Consider the following 20,152-nt stretch of genomic DNA (forward strand, 5'->3'; position numbering starts at 1 on the left):
ATATTTTTATAAAAATTGTATTTTCATAACTTTAAGTTTTATTTCTATATTTCGTATCTTTTTCATTGTTTATTCGTATATTGTTTATTTTATCGTTCGTAATTAGTTTTAAGTTTAGTATTTTGCCGTAGTTTATTTTTATTTCTAGATTTCTAAGCTTTGCCGTAAAATCCCTGAAGTGCTTTTTCTTTAGATTAAGATTTAGACGCCTTAGAATTTTACAACGTTGTTTATCACTTTAGTTTTAAATAAAGTTTTAGTGCCTTTTTAAGTTATTGCCATTTTGGATATAGAATTCTTTTTAAGCTTTAATTCCTTTAGATGCAACTTTTAATTCTTAGTTTTTAGGCGTTTATGTTTCGACGCTGCATTTTATTATTTTTCGACGCTTAATTTTTCGACCTTTTATTTTTCGACGTTTTACGACGCACTCTTTTTCTATCTTATTTCTCGACGCTCTAGTTCTTTAGAACATAGAATTTTCTTTATTTTCTTTAAAATTTCGACGAAAAATTATTTTAAGCGGTTAAATTGATAGACATCCAAAATTTTATGGTTCGTAGTAATAGTTGGATTTGTTAGTGGCGAGTTGTGGGCTTCCGATTTAAAGGGTCCTGGCTACCTGCTGCATCTATTGGCTATTCGAAACGTGGGCAAAATCAGAAAAGTCTATTAATTTGATAGCTTTAATAATTTTTATGTTTGTAACTTATAGGATATTCTGTGAATGCACCGAGCAAAACGTTCACCACCTTTCATACGTTCACCACCTGTAACTCGATCAAGACATCTAGCCAACATTGTCTTCGTTGATTTTTCTTTAGAATCGTCATCTAGTCGACCAAATACTCCAATTCAAATTTCCGATAATCCATTTTTTGGACCCGACCTCACAACTGAGAATCCGGAGGATATTCAGGGACAATTCAGAGATCCTGAACCACTAATCATTCCTTCTGTACCACAAATCACTCATCCAGAGATTGTCGAGGAAGAAACCATTAAATCAGAATCCTCTAGTGATTCAGATTCAACAAATTCAATCATGGAAAATCTGGAACCTCTAAGTATGGAAGACCGAATGAGGGCTAAATGCACTGGCCAAGGTCACGCAATTACTAAACCAGACATTAATGCGCCAGATTATGAAATCAAAGGACAAATCCTACACATGGTAACTAATCAATGCCAATTTAGTGGTGCGCCGAAGGAAGATCCAAACGAACATCTTCGTACCTTTAATAGGATCTGTACACTATTCAAAATCAGAGAAGTTGAGAAAGAACAGATCTATCTCATGTTATTTCCCTGGACTTTAAAGGGAGAAGCCAAAGATTGGTTAGAATCGTTACCTGAAGGGGCGATTGATACATGGATTGTTTTAGTTGAAAAATTTCTTAAACAATTCTTTTCGGCACCTAAAGCCGTGAGACTTCAAGGAGAAATAGTTACGTTCACGCAAAAGAAAAGTGAAACCTTATATGAAGCATGGACAAGATTTGGAAAGTTATTGAGAGGATGTCCTCAACATGGTTTAGACACTTATCTAATTGTACAAATATTCTATCAAGGATGCGATATTACTACACGAAAAGACATCGACATAGCAGCTGGTGGTTCCATTATGAAGAAAACCGCAACTGAAGCTTACAAAATTATTGATAACAATGCTTCCCACTCACATGAGTGGCATCAAGAAAAAGATATCGTTAGATCATCTAAAGCGGCTAGAGCCGATTCTAGCCATGACTTTGATTCCATTTCCGTAAAAATAGATGCTTTCGAGAGACGAATGGAAAAGATGACTAAAGATATTCACGCAATACGAATTAGTTGTGAGCAGTGTGGAGGACCACATTTGACAAAAGATTATCTCAGTATTGAAAAACAATGGAACAAAGAGAGAATGTTTCATACATGAACCAAAGGCCTGGAAATAATTACCAAGGTAATTATCAATCGCCAAGACTAAATTACAATCAAAATTAGAATTATAACCGAAATGTTCCATTCAACAACCAACAAGGTCCTAGCAATAAAAAAGTATCCAATAATACTTACAACCTGTAAAGACCTATTTTTCCAATTAAACCACCACAAACTGATGATAAAAAGCCAAATTTAGAAGATATGATGTCGAAGCTAGTTGAATCTCAAACTCAGTTTTTCACATCTAAGAAACAAACCAATGAACAAAATGCTCAAGCATTTAGAAATCTACAAGCTTCTATTCAAAATCTGGAACAAGAAGTGAGCAACCTAGCAAGGTTGATAGGTGAAAGAAAACCGGGAAGTCTACCTAGCGATACAAATGCTAACCCTCGAAATGAAACAGCTAAAGCCATTACCACGAGAAGTGGTATTACACTTAAACCACCTGAAATGTCTGTAATTTTCGATGACTCTATTCCTACTACAAAGGCACCACAGCCTGAGCAAGAGAAGGAAAAAGAACCGGTAGTTGAAAATGTTAATGAAGATAACACAGTTAAGGCAAAGCCTTATGTTAAACCATACCGACCACCACTTCCCTACCCGAGTAAAATGAGAAAAGAAAGACTTGAAGCCGAACAATCCAAATTCCTGGATATGTTTAAACAAATAAATGTCAATCTTCCTTTCATTGATGTGATTTCAGGAATGCCAAGATATGCTAAATTCCTGAAAGATCTAATCACAAATAGAAAGAAAATGGAAGAACTCTCGTCTGTTACAATGAATGCTACTTGTTCTGCAGTACTGTTGAATAAGATACCAGAAAAATTATCAGATCCAGGAAGTTTCACAATTCCATGTTTTCTGGGTAGTCTTAGTTCAATAGAAGCATTGGCAGATTTAGGTGCTAGTATAAATTTAATGTCGTATTCACTATACGCTAAACTAGACCTCGAAGAATTGAAACCAACACGAATAAGCATACAACTAGCCGATCGATCAGTAAAATATCCTAGAGGGATAATGGAGAACATGCTAGTTAAATTTGGTACTTTAGTATTTCCAGTAGATTTTGTTATTCTGGACATGAAGATTCTCAAGTTCCTCTCATATTAGGAAGACCATTCTTAAACACGGCTAAAGCAATAATAGACGTGTTCAGTAAGAAACTGACCCTAAGTATAAAGGACGAGAGTGTTACCTTTTCTGTTGATAGAGCCATGCAACAACTGCAATCTACAGATGATACATGTTATTATTTTCAAAGTATAGATTCACATGCAGAATTGTTAGAAGAATTTCCAGAATTACAAGGAACAGGAGAATGTTCTTTAGGAGATTGAACTGAACCAATTGATGAAGCTAAAATGTTAGCTACACTTATGGTTAATGAATATGAACCAACAACAGAAGAACTTCAAATGTTAAAAGAGGAAGACAGATATCGATATAAATCATCGGTTGAAGAACCACCGACATTAGAGTTAAAGCCACTTCCAAACCATTTGGAATATGCTTATTTACATGGTGAATCTGAATTACCTATAATAATATCGTCTTCTCTTACTGAAAATGAAAAATCTCAACTCATATCTGTGCTAAAAGCTCATAAACCAGCTATTGCATGGAAGATTCATGACATTAAAGGCATAAGTCCTTCGTATTGCACACATAAAATCCTTATGGAAGAAGGTCATAAAACCTATGTGCAACGCCAATGAAGACTAAATCCTAATATGCAAGATGTTGTTAAGAAAGAAATTATTAAATTGCTAGATGTAGGTTTAATTTATCCAATCTCTGATAGTCCATGGGTAAGCCCAGTTCAATGCGTACCTAAGAAGGGTGGCATGACTGTCATCACAAATGAAAAAAATGAGCTTATTCCTACTAGGACTGTAACAGGATGGCGTGTTTGTATTGATTATAGAAAATTAAATGACGTCACCAGAAAAGATCACTTTCCCTTACCTTTCATTGATCAAATGTTGGAAAGATTAGCCGGAAACAGTTACTATTGTTTTATTGACGGTTTCTCCGGATATTTTCAAATTCCAATCGCACCCGAGGACCAAGAGAAAACCACATTCACGTGCACTTATGGTACTTTTGCTTACAAACGCATGCCATTTGGACTATGCAACGCCCCTGCAACCTTTCAAAGATGCATGATGGCGATTTTTCATGACATGATAGAAGAATGCATGAAAGTTTTCATGGATGACTTTTCAGTCTTCGGTGATACATTTGAATCATGTCTAGTTAATATTGAACGAATGCTTATTAGATGCGAGCAATCAAATCTAGTTCTTAATTGGGAGAAATGCCATTTCATGGTTAAAGAAGGCATCGTTCTTGGTCATAAGATTTTAAAGGAAGGAATTGAAGTGGATAGAGCTAAAGTAGATGTAATTGCTAAACTTCCACATCCCACCAATGTTAGAGGAGTTAGGAGTTTTCTAGGGCATGACGGTTTTTACCGACGTTTAATAAAAGATTTTTCTAAAATTGCCACTCCTATGAATAAACTCCTAGAAAAGGATGCTCCATTCATATTTTCAGATGAATGCATCAAATCTTTTAATATTCTTAAAGAAAAACTCACTAATGTGCCGATCATGATAACTCCAAATTGGAATTTACCATTTGAACTTATGTGCGATGCAAGTGATTTTGCAATGGGAGCCGTTTTAGGACAAAGGATTGAAAAATGATTTCAACCTATTTATTACGCTAGTAAGATGTTACAAGGTGCACAAACGAATTACACAACTACTGAAAAAGAACTCCTTGCTATTGTCTTTGCTTTTGACAAATTTTGTTCATATCTCGTTCTAGCAAAAACGGTGGTCTATACTGACCATTCTGCTCTTAGATACGTATTTTCAAAACAAGATGCTAAACCACGATTAATCCGTTGGATCTTACTCTTACAAGAGTTCGATATTGAAATCCGAGACAAAAAGGGAGCAGAAAATCTCGCCGCTGATCATCTTTCTCGTCTTGAAAATCCTGAATTAGAAGTTCTAAATGAATCGGCCATACAAGATAACTTTCCTGATGAATATCTTTTGAAGATCGATTATCATGAAATTCCATGGTTTGCAGACTATGCAAACTACTTAGTATATGGATTCCTTGAAAAAGGGTTGTCATACCAAAAACGAAAGAAATATTTTAGTGATATAAAACACTATTTTTGAGAAGATCCACATTTATTTAAAAGTTGTTCCGATGGAATAATACACCGATGTGTATTCGTGGATGAAGCTATTCAAATCTTAAACCATTGTCACACAGGACCAACAGGAGGGCATTATGGGCCTCAACTTACAGCAAGAAAAGTTTACGACGCTGAATTCTATTGGCCTACAATTTTCAAAGACGCACACCTTCTTTGTAAATCCTGTGATGCTTGTCAAAGGGCCGAAAAAATAAGTCAACGTGATGAAATGCCACAAAATGTCATTCAAATATGTGAAGTATTTGACGTTTGGGGAATTGACTTTATGGGTCCATTTTCAAAATCTCATAATAATCTCTACATTCTCGTTGCCATTGATTATGTATCTAAATGGGCGGAAGCACAAGCTCTCCCAACTAACGATGCACGAGTTGTAGTCAACTTTTTAAAACGTCTTTTTGCTAGGTTCGGAACACCGAAAGCTTTAATTAGTGATCGGGGTACTCATTTTTGTAATAATCAACTTGAGAAAGTTCTCACAAGATATGGAGTAACTCATAAAATCTCAACCGCTTATCATCCACAAACAAGTGGACAAGTTGAAAATACCAACCGAGCTTTAAAACGTATTCTAGAAAAAACCGTAGGATCAAATCCAAAGGAATGGTCCATGAAATTGGAGGATGCACTCTGGGCTTTTAGAACAGCATACAAAACTCCAATTGGAACCACACCTTTTAGACTCATTTACGGAAAAGCATGTCACCTTCCAGTAGAAATTGAGCACAAAGCATTTTGGGCTTTGAAGACATGTAATCTTGATTTGCATGAAGCCGGACGTCTATGGTTAAGTCAACTAAACGAATTAGAAGAATTGAGACATGAAGCATACGAAAATTCGTTAATCTATAAGGAAATAACGAAGAAATGTCATGATAAAAGAATCAAAAGTTCAAAAGAATTTAAAGAAGGAGACAGAGTTCTTCTTTTCAATTCACGATTCAAGCTATTTCCTGGAAAATTAAAATCAAGATGGTCTAGACCATTCATAGTCAAAAGAGTTTTCCCATACGGAATAATAGAGTTAATAAATTCAAATGGGGTTGAATTTAAGGTTAATGGTCACAGAGTTAAACATTACATAGATAATCCAATGGAAGTTGAAGATTAAGTTAATCACAATTCCGACACCACAGCTAACTAAGTGTGGGAAGATTCAAGTCTTTTTAGGGTAATATTTATTTCTGTTAGAGTTAGATATTCTATTTTCGTATAGTTTTCGAGAATGGAATCTGAATGGTCTTTCCCTAGCAGACCCTAAAGAACTAGTCTTCTCCCTCCATTCTGAATTTTGATTTCTTTTAGGTTTTACGAGATGAAGAATTCCTTTGATCTGAACCATGGTCTACTACTACACGCTATGACTACCTAACGTAATAATAACATCTTTCTGAGTGAACTAGTATCATTCAAAAGAGGAAAAATGGATGAAGTGAGGAAAGAACTCAGGAAGAATCATCATAAGACACATTTTGGTAAAGGAAAATCAAAATCCGCAACAAAAAGAAGAGCACGATACCTTGAAAGATGTCATAAATGCGAAAAATGGTCACACGAAGGTAAATGTTCGAACAATCAAACATATTCAAATACCGAATTTGTTACTCTATGCAGAGAAGGACCGTTCATATTTTTAGAAGAAAAGTTATTGAAAAATCGAGGTTACGCTTATGTATCTATGGAGAACCAAATCACACGACTCTCCTATGAGTCGACTAAAGCAGGTCTCTGAGAATTCTATCTCACAGGTAAGTATGTACAGTTTTTATTTTTATTTATTGCTTTTAACCTTTTGATAATAAATGCTGAATCGTTCGCTATAAAGTATTAAATTGATATTCAATAAAATTAGGTATGCGAAACCGAAATTATTGATATCATACAAAAATGTATTACATCACTGCGAAATTTACCGTTTATTCATAAGGTATAAATATCTTTAATCAATCAATTCAAAATATTTCAAAAATTCGTCAGGAGTAAAACTAGGTAAAATAGCCGAAATTACTTTACCCAAAAGAGGGGCGTATATTTTTTGATAATATTTGATTGATTAAAGTGGGATAAAAGAGCAAAAAGATTTTTAATTTTAATTTTTACCTTGTTTTTAAATTAATATTAAATGATTATTGTGAATTTTTAAAACCAATATATTTAAGTTTTTAAATATTTAAAAAAAATTAATATTTTCAATATAAGTTTATAAAATTAATGTATAAAAATATTAATGATATTTGTATCAATTTTTAATTTTATGCATTTTAAGTTTGGTGTGAATTTAAAAACAAAAATGTACTTTATTTCATTAAGTTAAAAAAGTGATTTCTAAAATTCGTCGTAAGTTGAAGACTAGGTCGTTGAACCGAAATTGCTTTACCCGAGGGCGGGATGAGAAATTTTGTTATCATTATTTTTAATCTTATTGAATTAAAGTATGCCAAAAACATTAAAAAAACCCAAAAATCTTTGCTTTTAAAATAACGCTTACAAAATGACAAATTTTAAAATTTTGCCGAGAGACGAACTAGGACAACGATCCGAAACGACTTCATTCTAAAAGAAAACAAAATTTTAAAATTAATTAATTATTTCATAAGTAAATGGTTTTATATAAAAAAAATGCCAAATCCCATGCGATCGCATGGGATTTGCACTGGGTATCCATGCGATCGCATGGGCATCCTGGACTGGACAAAAACAAAAGGCCAGCGAGCTCTCTGCCTTCTCACAAATAACACACACACATACACGAAAACCATCCCAAATCCTCTCTAAAATCATCATTTTTTCACCAAAATTCACCAATTTTCTTTCTATAATCCGCTATAATCATGCCTTTCTTCAGATGGGGAAGCAAAAAGGTAAAAATTTCACCCCTAAACACTTAAATTTCTCAGTTTTAGTAATAATTACAACTATTTTACTTAATTTAATTTTGTTAATTTCTAGTGTAATTAGAGTTAAATTGTTAGTATGTTATGCATGTATAACCTAGATTGATGCTATTTAACATGATTTGAAGCCAAAAACTTCAAAATTTTTAGAAATCTAGGGTTTGTGTTCTTGAGCAACTTGGGGCTTTTTGATATAAACAGGTTATGGCCGATTTTTGTCATAAATTATTGCTAAATTAAGTAGTGTAACATGTTTAGGTAGCTAAATGATCCAAACATTGATCCTAAACATGATTTTTGAGAATTAAAGTGGACTTTTTAAGTCTAAAATTCATGAACTTGATTAATTTGATATAAATGCCATTTGAAACTTGTTTAATTGCTAGTAATGATTATTTTGACATGTTATTTGAGATAAAAGCTTATGAACTTTGTAAACATTTTCATATGTGCTTATTTGAAAATTTGTAGAATTGATAAAAATATGAAAATGAGTATAAGTTTAATATGAATTAAACATGTTATTGTAATTGATTTAATTTGTATTTTGCTAACACTAATGCATATTTGGATGCACAAATTTTGTGTTTAATGTGTTTTGCAGAGAAATACAGATACGGACGGTGCATCATCGTCTAGGCAACCTGATCCGGAACCACAGCCAGAGATGCAATATCACGAACCGGAACAACAACATGAACAACAACAACATTATGATCAACACGTGCCATACTATGAGCCGGAGCCACAATTTTTTATTGCCTACGTAGTATTTCCCGTTCACCATATAATAGAACACCCAACAATTCATTAAGAACATTAGCATCCCAATTTAAGGATTGATAGAAGTTGGAGAGATTACCCGACGTACCAAAGTAACAAATTAAAGCTTTGGACCAAAAATGTAGAAGTACCAAGGGTAATAGATTGGGAGCCTTTAGAAAGGGTCCACCTAGCTAACCCAGTTAGGCAGCATCTAATCCAAAGGTATGACAGCTCTTCTTTTTCTGATTGGGAACGTTTATTTACCATTCGTAGACCTGTATATAAAGAGTGGTGTGTTGAGCTATGAGTACTATAGCTTTTAATAAAGATGTAGATAGGTTAGACGATAAGAGTTTTCTTAGATTTTTACTTGGCCGTAGGATGTACAGGATGTCCATGCTGGACATGGCCAGGGCTTTACAGATTTACACTCCCGCTGAATTACTATCACCTGATTGTACAAATTTGATTTATCATGGTGAGTGGGTAGATAGAAATTTTGACGCTAACGCCATCGGGAGGCGTATGTCAAATTTTAATGCGTTTGCGCAGGGAGGAAGACACTCCTATTTAGATATTAATAAAGCCGAGCTTAGTATAATACATAGATTCTTAGCAAACTCGATTACACAAAGAGGTAACAACAAGGAGAAAATGACCTTACACGATTTATTTTACCTTAAGTGCATTCGAGACACTAGAAGCTTTGTTAATATCCCCTACTGTGTTGGCTTTTATCTGTCCAAAATGGTGGAAGGAATACAGGACGGGGGAATAATACGATGAGGTATTTTTGTTACTCTCATTGGAGAGTATTTAGGTGTAGATAGGGATTAAGGGGGTTCGATGATGGTATGTAGGGAACATGACGAGACTTTAGGTTTACAAGTCTATCAAGGTGCAAAGGTATTGACTAGGATACGCAATCAGGCAATACAATATCAGGGCCTCCATTCACAGGTAGAGAGGGGTTCGGATGATGAGATGGAGGAAGCAGATGACATTAGGGATGTCATTAGGGATAGTGCTACTGACGTTTTCCAGCGTATAGATGAGGTAGAAATGACTAATGAGGATAGACATCGTTGGTATGAGCAGTGGCAAGCCGCGAATGAGTATGAGACTTCCAGGTGAAGCTAACACGATAGCTGGCAAGTTCATCATCACCAAATCATGAGCCAGATATCATATCAGGTACCAATAACTACATCCCGACTCGACCTGCTTACTATCCACCACATCAGCCCGATATGCGACTACCCTATGACCTGTATGACCCCAATCAAGCCTACCAGAACACCTATCACCAACCATGGAACCCGAACGATGATATGAACTGGAATCCCTATCCAAATCAATAGTGTTCCATTGGTGATTTCTTATCTTTTATTATTTTTTATCTAGTTATGTTTAAACATTTAACATTTTGATACTCTAATGTAATGTTTAATATGTTTATTATTTTGTACTAATATTTTTATTTTTGTAATTTGAAAGTGGGATATTAAGTCCCATTTCAAATTACCATGCATGTTTATATTTGTATTGTATGTATTTTATCTCATGTACACAACAGGGTAAAACAGCACATTTTCAAAGACTGACATTAAGTTCAGCAAAAGCTACTAATTTTGACGACAAAACGAAAAAACAAGTGTGATGTAACAATAGACGGAATGAACAAATTAAGTGCACCATTTATCATTCAAAGCATACAACAATATGTTTGGAAACTTTGGTAAAATTTTAATCATCTTTTTACACTAATCACCCTTAATAACTTAAATTGTTACTGATTTCTTGTGAATGAGGGCATTACAAGATCTTAAGTGTGGGAAGGGGTTAAATTCTTCCGGGTTTTAAAATTATAATTTAAACACTTGGTTACCATTAAAAATACTAGTTACACAGTAGTTGTATTAGAATCTAGTGCTCTCTGATAATAAAGAACAGCCCTAGTCTTATATACTGACTACCTAATTCTAGTAAAATTTTTAAAAAATTTTCAAATAAATGAATTCAAAATCATGTTTATACATATTTATGAACGATAAAACTAGGTGTTAACACCGAAATTATTGTTACCTCGGAAAGGACATAAATTGAGAAACAACCCAAAATGCTTGAATTCATTTAAAATGGAATAGAGGAGAATAAAAAGGCAAAGAAAGGAAAATAAAAGCCAAGTGTGGGAAAAATTTACCAAGTTATTTAGAACATATATCACATATTTTTGTACAAATAATTGAAGATACTTTTGTTTTGGACGATATTAATCAGTTTTACCCAGTTTATTATAATATAAATGGAATTTAAAAGGAAGAAAAGTCTTCCGAGAAAAAGACACGCGCTTCTTGATTTAGGTCAGGAAGTTGTCGTCCAGAACAGTTGTATAGTCTACGAAAAACCTTGTAAAGTTTTATCGAAAATCAGCTGGAAATCCACGGACCTCAGCATCAAACAGGGTCGCCAAGTGGTCAGACTTATCCTAACCATGAGAGGATCTGTCTCGTACAATGGGGGGGACACTGTGCAAATTAGCTTATAAGACTAATGAATCAGATCCCCAGAAAGGATAATCTCCTTAAAGATCAAAAATCAGCTTTTAAGCCTGATATCACTCGATCCTTGAGATTGACCTTAAAGATTGAGAATTACAAACTCATGGAATTCAATGATATCTAAACTCGGGCTTGAAAGAGAAAATATTTTGATCAAAATTACAAACCGATTTTTTTCTTCTGAAAACCCTATTTTTAATACGTTCAATACCATTGAACGTAAAATCCTAAGAATTCACCTGGAATTCATTAGGTCACCTGAACCAAATTGGGTGTCAACCGTAAGAACGGTGGTTGCATAGCATGGTCGAAGACAGGACCTTGTGCCAGACCAAAAAACTATAGGGTGATCTTTACTATTTCTCCTACAAAGGATAGTAATTGCATCCGACACGATATAGACCATAATCGAAAGTATGTCACGGGACATTGCCTCAACAGTTGCTTGTTCAACGCTTTCCTTTACAGCTGGACGGTAGTTTACCGAAAGGTAATATAATGATCAAGTAAACTGGACGTGTTTCTTTCCCAATACAAGGTTAGCAAATGGGTGACACAAAACCATAAGTTTTGAGCTAAAATTTTCAATTCTGAAATCCACAAAACCCACAAAAATATTTTGCAAACACCGGTGAAGGGTTATTCCGGAAAACGTATCTAGGGTAAAAACTAGATTGAAATTTCAAAAAGATTAAATGTTTTCATAAAGATCCAATTTTCTTAAAGGATCTAAATTTTTATAGTCATGTGGGACTGTAAACCACAACGTTACTATCATTGTTCATACCTCCGTATTAAAATCACTAATGTACAAAGTGTGAAGAATAAAGAAGTGATTCTAGTAAAGTTATATTCAAGTTCTATATTGATTGAGGACAAGCAACGCTCAAGTGTGGGAATATTTGATAATGCTAAAAACGAACATATATTTCATAGCATTATCCTTCAAGAAAGACAAGCTTTTAGTTGCAATTGTTCTATTTACAAGTGATATTCATTTAAATAATAAAAGGTGAAGACAAAAGACAGATTCGACGAATTGAAGACGCAAATGACCAAAACGCTAAAAAGTACAAAGTACAATCCAAGAGGTTCAATTTATTGATGAGAAACGTCTAGAAATTACAAGAGTATGAGCCGTGAAACGCAAAGTACAAGATATTAAATAGTACGAAAGGACGTTCGAAAATCCGGAACCGGGACATGAACCAACTATCAACGCGCGATGCAACGGGCCTAAAATTACAAGTCAACTATGCACAAGAATATAATATAATATATATATAATTATATAAAATTATATATATTATATTATATATATATATTAAATTACAGCAGCCCACGTTTTTGTTGCTTGGTGAGCTGGAAAAGCAGGCCATGCGATCTCATATCCTGGAAGAGTTAATCCCATGCGATCGCATGGCACCCAAAGTCTGGCCACATCTATAAATTGAAGCGTTTTTCGGACGAAATAAACACATCTTTTTCTTTTCCTTTCTCTGTACTCTCTCAACATATATATATATATATATATATATATATATATATATATATTTTATAATTTTAATTTTAATTTTAATTTAAGATTAATAAAATAATAAGGTTATTGTAGTGACCCGAACTTTTCCATGTTTATATATATTAATTAAGATTGATATTTACATAATTAAATGTTTCCAACATGTTAAGCAATCAAACTTGTTAAGACTTGATTAATTGAAATATGTTTCATATAGACAATTGACCACCCAAGTTGACCGGTGATTCACGAACGTTAAAACTTGTAAAAACTATATGATGACATATATATGGATATATATATAGTTAGCATGATACTATGATAAGTAAACATATCATTAAATATTTTAACAATGAACTACATATGTAAAAACAAGACTACTAACTTAATGATTTTTAAACGAGACATATATGTAACGATTATCGTTGTAAAGACATTTATTGTATATATATATCATATTAAGAGATATTCATACATGATAATATCATGATAATATAATAATTTAAAATCTCATTTGATATTATAAACATTGGGTTAACAACATTTAACAAGATCGTTAACCTAAAGGTTTCAAAACAACACTTACATGTAACGACTAACGATGACTTAACGACTCAGTTAAAATGTATATACATGTAGTGTTTTAATATGTATTTATACACTTTTGAAAGACTTAAATACACTTATCAAAATACTTCTACTTAACAAAAATGCTTACAATTACATCCTCGTTCAGTTTCATCAACAATTCTACTCGTATGCACCCGTATTCGTACTCGTACAATACACAGCTTTTAGATGTATGTACTATTGGTATATACACTCCAATGATCAGCTATTAGTAGCCCATGTGAGTCACCTAACACATGTGGGAACCATCATTTGGCAACTAGCATGAAATATCTCATAAAATTACAAAAATATGAGTAATCATTCATGACTTATTTACATGAAAACAAAATTACATATCCTTTATATCTAATCCATACACCAACGACCAAAAACACCTACAAACACTTTCATTCTTCAATTTTCTTCATCTAATTGATCTCTCTCAAGTTCTATCTTCAAGTTCTAAGTGTTCTTCATAAATTCTACAAGTTCTAGTTACATAAAATCAAGAATACTTTCAAGTTTGCTAGCTCACTTCCAATCTTGTAAGGTGATCATCCAACCTCAAGAAATCTTTGTTTCTTACAGTAGGTTATCATTCTAATACAAGGTAATAATCATATTCAAACTTTGGTTCAATTTCTATAACTATAACAATCTTATTTCAAGTGATGATCTTACTTGAACTTGTTTTCGTGTCATGATTCTGCTTCAAGAACTTCGAGCCATCCAAGGATCCGTTGAAGCTAGATCCATTTTTCTCTTTTCCAGTAGGTTTATCCAAGGAACTTAAGGTAGTAATGATGTTCATAACATCATTCGATTCATACATATAAAGCTATCTTATTCGAAGGTTTAAACTTGTAATCACTAGAACATAGTTTAGTTAATTCTAAACTTGTTCACAAACAAAAGTTAATCCTTCTAACTTGACTTTTAAAATCAACTAAACACATGTTCTATATCTATATTATATGCTAACTTAATGATTTAAAACCTGGAAACACGAAAAACACCGTAAAAATCGTAGTAATACCGCGGGCTGTTTTGGGTTAGTTAATTAAAAACTATGATAAACTTTGATTTAAAAGTTGTTATTCTGAGAAAATGATTTTTATTATGAACATGAAACTATATCCAAAAATTATGGTTAAACTCAAAGTGGAAGTATGTTTTCTAAAATGGTTATCTAGACGTCGTTCTTTCGACTGAAATGACTACCTTTACAAAAACGACTTGTAACTTATTTTTCCGACTATAAACCTATAATTTTTCTATTTAGATTCATAAGATAGAGTTCAATATGAAACCATAGCAATTTGATTCACTCAAAACGGATTTAAAATGAAGAAGTTATGGGTAAAACAAGATTGGATAATTTTTCTCATTTTAGCTACGTGAAAATTGGTAACAAATCTATTCCAACCATAACTTAATCAACTTGTATTGTATATTATGTAATCTTGAGATACCATAGACACGTATACAATGTTTCGACCTATCATGTCGACACATCTATATATATTTCGGAACAACCATAGACACTCTATATGTGAATGTTGGAGTTAGCTATACAGGGTTGAGGTTGATTCCAAAATATATATAGTTTGAGTTGTGATCAATACTGAGATACGTATACACTGGGTCGTGGATTGATTCAAGATAATATTTATCGATTTATTTCTGTACATCTAACTGTGGACAACTAGTTGTAGGTTACTAACGAGGACAGCTAACTTAATAAACTTAAAACATCAAAATATATTAAAAGTGTTGTAAATATATTTTGAACATACTTTGATATATATATGTATATATTGTTATAGGTTCGTGAATCAACCAGTGGCCAAGTCTTATTTCCCGACGAAGTAAAAATCTGTGAAAGTGAGTTATAGTCCCACTTTTAAAATCTAATATTTTTGGGATGAGAATACATGCAGGTTTTATAAATGATTTACAAAATAGACACAAGTACGTGAAACTATATTCTTTGGTTGAATTATCGAAATCGAATATGCCCCTTTTTATTAAGTCTGGTAATCTAAGAATTAGGGAACAGACACCCTAATTGACGCGAATCCTAAAGATAGATCTACTGGGCCTAACAAACCCCATCCAAAGTACCGGATGCTTTAGTACTTCGAAATTTATATCATATCCGAAGGGTGTCCCGGAATGATGGGGATATTCTTATATATGCATCTTGTTAATGTCGGTTACCAGGTGTTCACCATATGAATGATTTTTATCTCTTTGTATGGGATGTGTATTGAAATATGAAATCTTGTGGTCTATTATTATGATTTGATATATATAGGTTAAACCTATAACTCACCAACATTTTTGTTGACGTTTTAAGCATGTTTATTCTCAGGTGATTATTAAGAGCTTCCGCTGTCGCATACTTAAATAAGGACGAGATTTGGAGTCCATGCTTGTATGATATTGTGTAAAAACTGCATTCAAGAAACTTATTTTGTTGTAACATATTTGTATTGTAAACCATTATGTAATGGTCGTGTGTAAACAGGATATTTTAGATTATCATTATTTGATAATCTACGTAAAGCTTTTTAAACCTTTATTGATGAAATAAAGGTTATGGTTTGTTTTAAAATGAATGCAGTCTTTGAAAAACGTCTCATATAAAGGTCAAAACCTCGCAACGAAATCAATTAATATGGAACGTTTTTAATCAATAAGAACGGGACATTTCAGTTGGTATCCGAGCGTTGGTCTTAGAGAACCAGAATTTTGCATTAGTGTGTCTTATCGAGTTTGTTAGGATGCATTAGTGAGTCTGGACTTCGACCGTGTTTACTTGAAAAATGATTGCTTAACAAATTTTGTTGGAAACTATATATTTATAACATGTGAATATTATGTGATATATTAATCTCTTAACGCGTTTGATATTATGTGATAGATGTCTACCTCTAGAACAAGTCCCATTGACTCACCTAATAATAATGAAGAGTCAAATGTAAATTGGAATGATTCGTGGACTGATTCACAAGTTCCCGAAGAGGAACCGGAAGAAGAGTCGGAACCAGAAGAAGAATCGGAACCGGAAGAAGAATCGGAACCGGATGAAGAAATAGAACCGGTGGGGGAAATAATAAAACGGTTAAGTAAAAGAAAATCGTCAACCAACCGACCAAGGTTAATTATGGTCAATGGTGTTTCCGCTAAGGAAGCAAAATATTGGGAGGATTACCAATTCTCTGATGAATCGGATTCTGACGAGAATTCCGATGATGTTATAGAAATTACCCCAACTGAATTTAAAAAGGCAAAAGAAAATAATAAGGGAAAGGGCATAAAAATAGAGAAATCTAATTCCAACCCCGATGAACTTTATATGTATCGTCAACCCCCGAAGTCCTTAAGTTGTAACAATGACCCGGGAACCTCTAAACCACCAGGTTTTTCTAAACCAATGTGGAAAACGACGGCTCGTATTAGGGGAACATCATATATCCCTAGAAACTTGGCAAAACGAACCAAAACCGAAGAAGAAGAAACAAGCGAGTTGGAATAAGATAGTTGTATTCGTGTGGTGTAATATATGTAATATAGTGTGCTTATGCTTTATGATATATGTAAAAATTGCTTGTAGTAATAAGTATTTTTTTATGAATCTAACTCTTGTCTATTTTACAGTATAAAAACACAAAATGGATAGACAATCCAATATTTTAAGAGACCTACCCGGAGACATGATTGATGAAATCTTGTCTAGAGTCGGTCAGAATTCTTCGGCACAACTATTTAAGGCGAGATCAGTTTGTAAGACATTCGAAGAACGTTCCAAGAATGCCTTGGTTTATAAAAGGCTTTCGTTCGAAAGATGGGGGATATCACATTGGGAAATCCATAAGTTACGATGTGTTTACTTTGACGCATATATTGCGGGGAACCCAAATGCTATTTTACGCAATGGGTTAAGAAATTATTTTGACTCAATATATCCGAATATTGGACTTCGTGATTTAGAAAAAGCGGCTAACATGCAACATAAAGAAGCATGTTATGCTTACGGATTAGTAATGTTCGCTTCTCACCAAAGTGAGAACAAGAACATCGGCCTACAACTATTAAACAAAACGTTCCCACAAGTGACGGAGTCGGTAATTGGGGTAAGAAATGAGGTTTTTAGATTGTTACGGGACTGTTGGACATTACGTAACCCTCGTCCCTTTGACGACGTTACAACACGCTGTCTTATCAACGACCATAACAGTTATGTTCCACAAGACCAAGGATGGGAAGTAGTCTTAGTAAAACCAGAATGCATGACTTGTTTCTGGACGTATGAATTACGTGTCTTTATTGCCTTTGCTGAACGACTTGTGTACTAGCTAGAATTATCTTCACAACTATCTTGTATCAAAGTTATTGTGTGCTATATTTCATGCTTTATGTAAAATAAGCGGTATTTTAAGTTTGTAAAATATTGTATAAAAGTTTGAACGCGAAATATTATTATAATCAGTTTTTCATATAGAATTGTAGTAGTTGAATTGTATATTAGCTACTAAGTATGAACTTAACGGGTAGGTACTACCCGAATTTAAACTTATAAAATGCTAATATGAAGAAAAAGCTTTTATAAATGAGTTCATATTATGCTACGAAATACTATTAACTACTCTTAATATTCTGTATGATTAACTTGTTCCATTTGACTATTTTAAAGGAAATGGCACCGACTACTCGACACACCGTGAATATGAATGAAGAGGAATTCCGTACTTTTCTAGCTTCAAACATAGCCGTAGTACAGGCTGCGCTACATACCAACAATAACCTTGGATCTAGCAGTACAGGAAATCGTGTAGGATGCACCTACAAAGAATTCACTGCCTGCAAACCTTTGGAATTTGATGGAACCGAAGGACCGATCGGATTGAAACGGTGGACCGAGAAGGTCGAATCGGTGTTTGCCATAAGTAAGTGTACTGAAGAGGACAAAGTAAAGTACGCTACGCATACCTTCACAGGTTCTGCGTTAACATGGTGGAATACCTATCTAGAGCAAGTGGGACAAGACGATGCGTACGCACTACCGTGGTCAGCATTCAAGCACTTGATGAACGAGAAGTACCGTCCCAGAACCGAGGTTAATAAGCTCAAGACAGAACTTAGAGGGTTACGAACCCAAGGATTTGATATTACCACGTACGAAAGACGATTCACAGAATTGTGCCTATTGTGTCCGGGAGCATTCGAAGATGAGGAAGAGAAGATCGACGCGTTTGTGAAAGGATTACCGGAAAGAATCCAAGAAGATATAAGTTCACACGAGCCCGCCTCCATACAACAGGCATGTAGAATGGCTCACAAACTAGTGAACCAGATTGAAGAAAGAATTAAAGAACAGACTGCTGAAGAGGCCAATGTGAAGCAAGTCAAAAGAAAGTGGGAGGAAAACGATGATAAGAATCACCAATACAACAACAACAGCAATTACAACAATAATCGCAACAATTATCCCAACAATCGCAACATCAATCGCAACTACAACAAACGGCCCAACAACAACAACAACAACAACAACAACAACAACAACAGCAACTACAACAATCATCTCAACAACAATAATAACCGCAACAACAACAACAACAATCAGAAGCAGCTATGCCAAAGGTGTGAAAAGTCTCACTCGGGGTTCTGCACCAAATTTTACAACAAGTGTAAAAGAAATGGTCATAGCGCGGCGAAGTGTGAGGTCTATGGACCAGGGGTTAATAGAACGAAAGGAACAAATGGTGTCGGAACGAGTAATGGCGGAGCAAGTAGTGTCGGAGCAAGTTATGCCAATGTAGTTTGTTATAAATGTGGAAAACCGGGCCACATTATTAGAAATTGCCCGAACCAGGAGAACACGAATGGACAAGGCCGCGGAAGAGTTTTCAATATTAATGCGGCAGAGGCACAGGAAGACCCGGAGCTTGTTACGGGTACGTTTCTTATTGACAATAAATCTGCTTACGTTTTATTTGATTCGGGTGCGGATAGAAGCTATATGAGTAGAGATTTTTGTGCTAAATTAAGTTGTCCATTGACGCCTTTGGATAGTAAATTTTTACTCGAATTAGCAAATGGTAAATTAATTTCAGCAGATAATATATGCCGGAATCGAGAAATTAAACTGGTTAGCGAAACATTTAAGATTGACTTGATACCAGTAGAGTTAGGGAGTTTTGATGTGATAATCGGTATGGATTGGTTGAAAGAAGTGAAAGCAGAAATCGTTTGTTACAAAAATGCAATTCGCATTATACGAGAAAAAGGAAAACCCTTAATGGTGTACGGAGAAAAGGGCAACACGAAGCTACATCTTATTAGTAATTTGAAGGCACAAAAACTAATAAGAAAAGGTTGCTATGCTGTTCTAGCACACGTCGAGAAAGTACAAACTGAAGAAAAGAGCATCAATGATGTTCCCGTCGCAAAAGAATTTCCCGATGTATTTCCGAAAGAATTACCGGGATTACCCCCACATCGATCCGTTGAATTTCAAATAGATCTTGTACCAGGAGCTGCACCAATAGCTCGTGCTCCTTACAGACTCGCACCCAGCGAGATGAAAGAACTGCAAAGCCAATTACAAGAACTT

The 20,152-nt window shown here is 34.2% G+C and overlaps 1 non-coding gene across 1 annotated transcript; it reads right to left on the reverse strand.

Annotated features, from left to right (window-relative positions):
- Positions 1-1,429: 1,429 nt before the first annotated feature.
- LOC139851015 (small nucleolar RNA R71) lies at positions 1,430-1,536 on the reverse strand. The gene has a single exon (XR_011760381.1). It is a non-coding gene; the product is annotated as a small nucleolar RNA R71 (small nucleolar RNA).
- Between the last annotated feature and the right edge of the window lie 18,616 nt (positions 1,537-20,152).

Source organism: Rutidosis leptorrhynchoides, chromosome 5, assembly GCF_046630445.1.
Source record: "Rutidosis leptorrhynchoides isolate AG116_Rl617_1_P2 chromosome 5, CSIRO_AGI_Rlap_v1, whole genome shotgun sequence".
NCBI classification, from domain to species: Eukaryota; Viridiplantae; Streptophyta; class Magnoliopsida; order Asterales; family Asteraceae; genus Rutidosis; species Rutidosis leptorrhynchoides.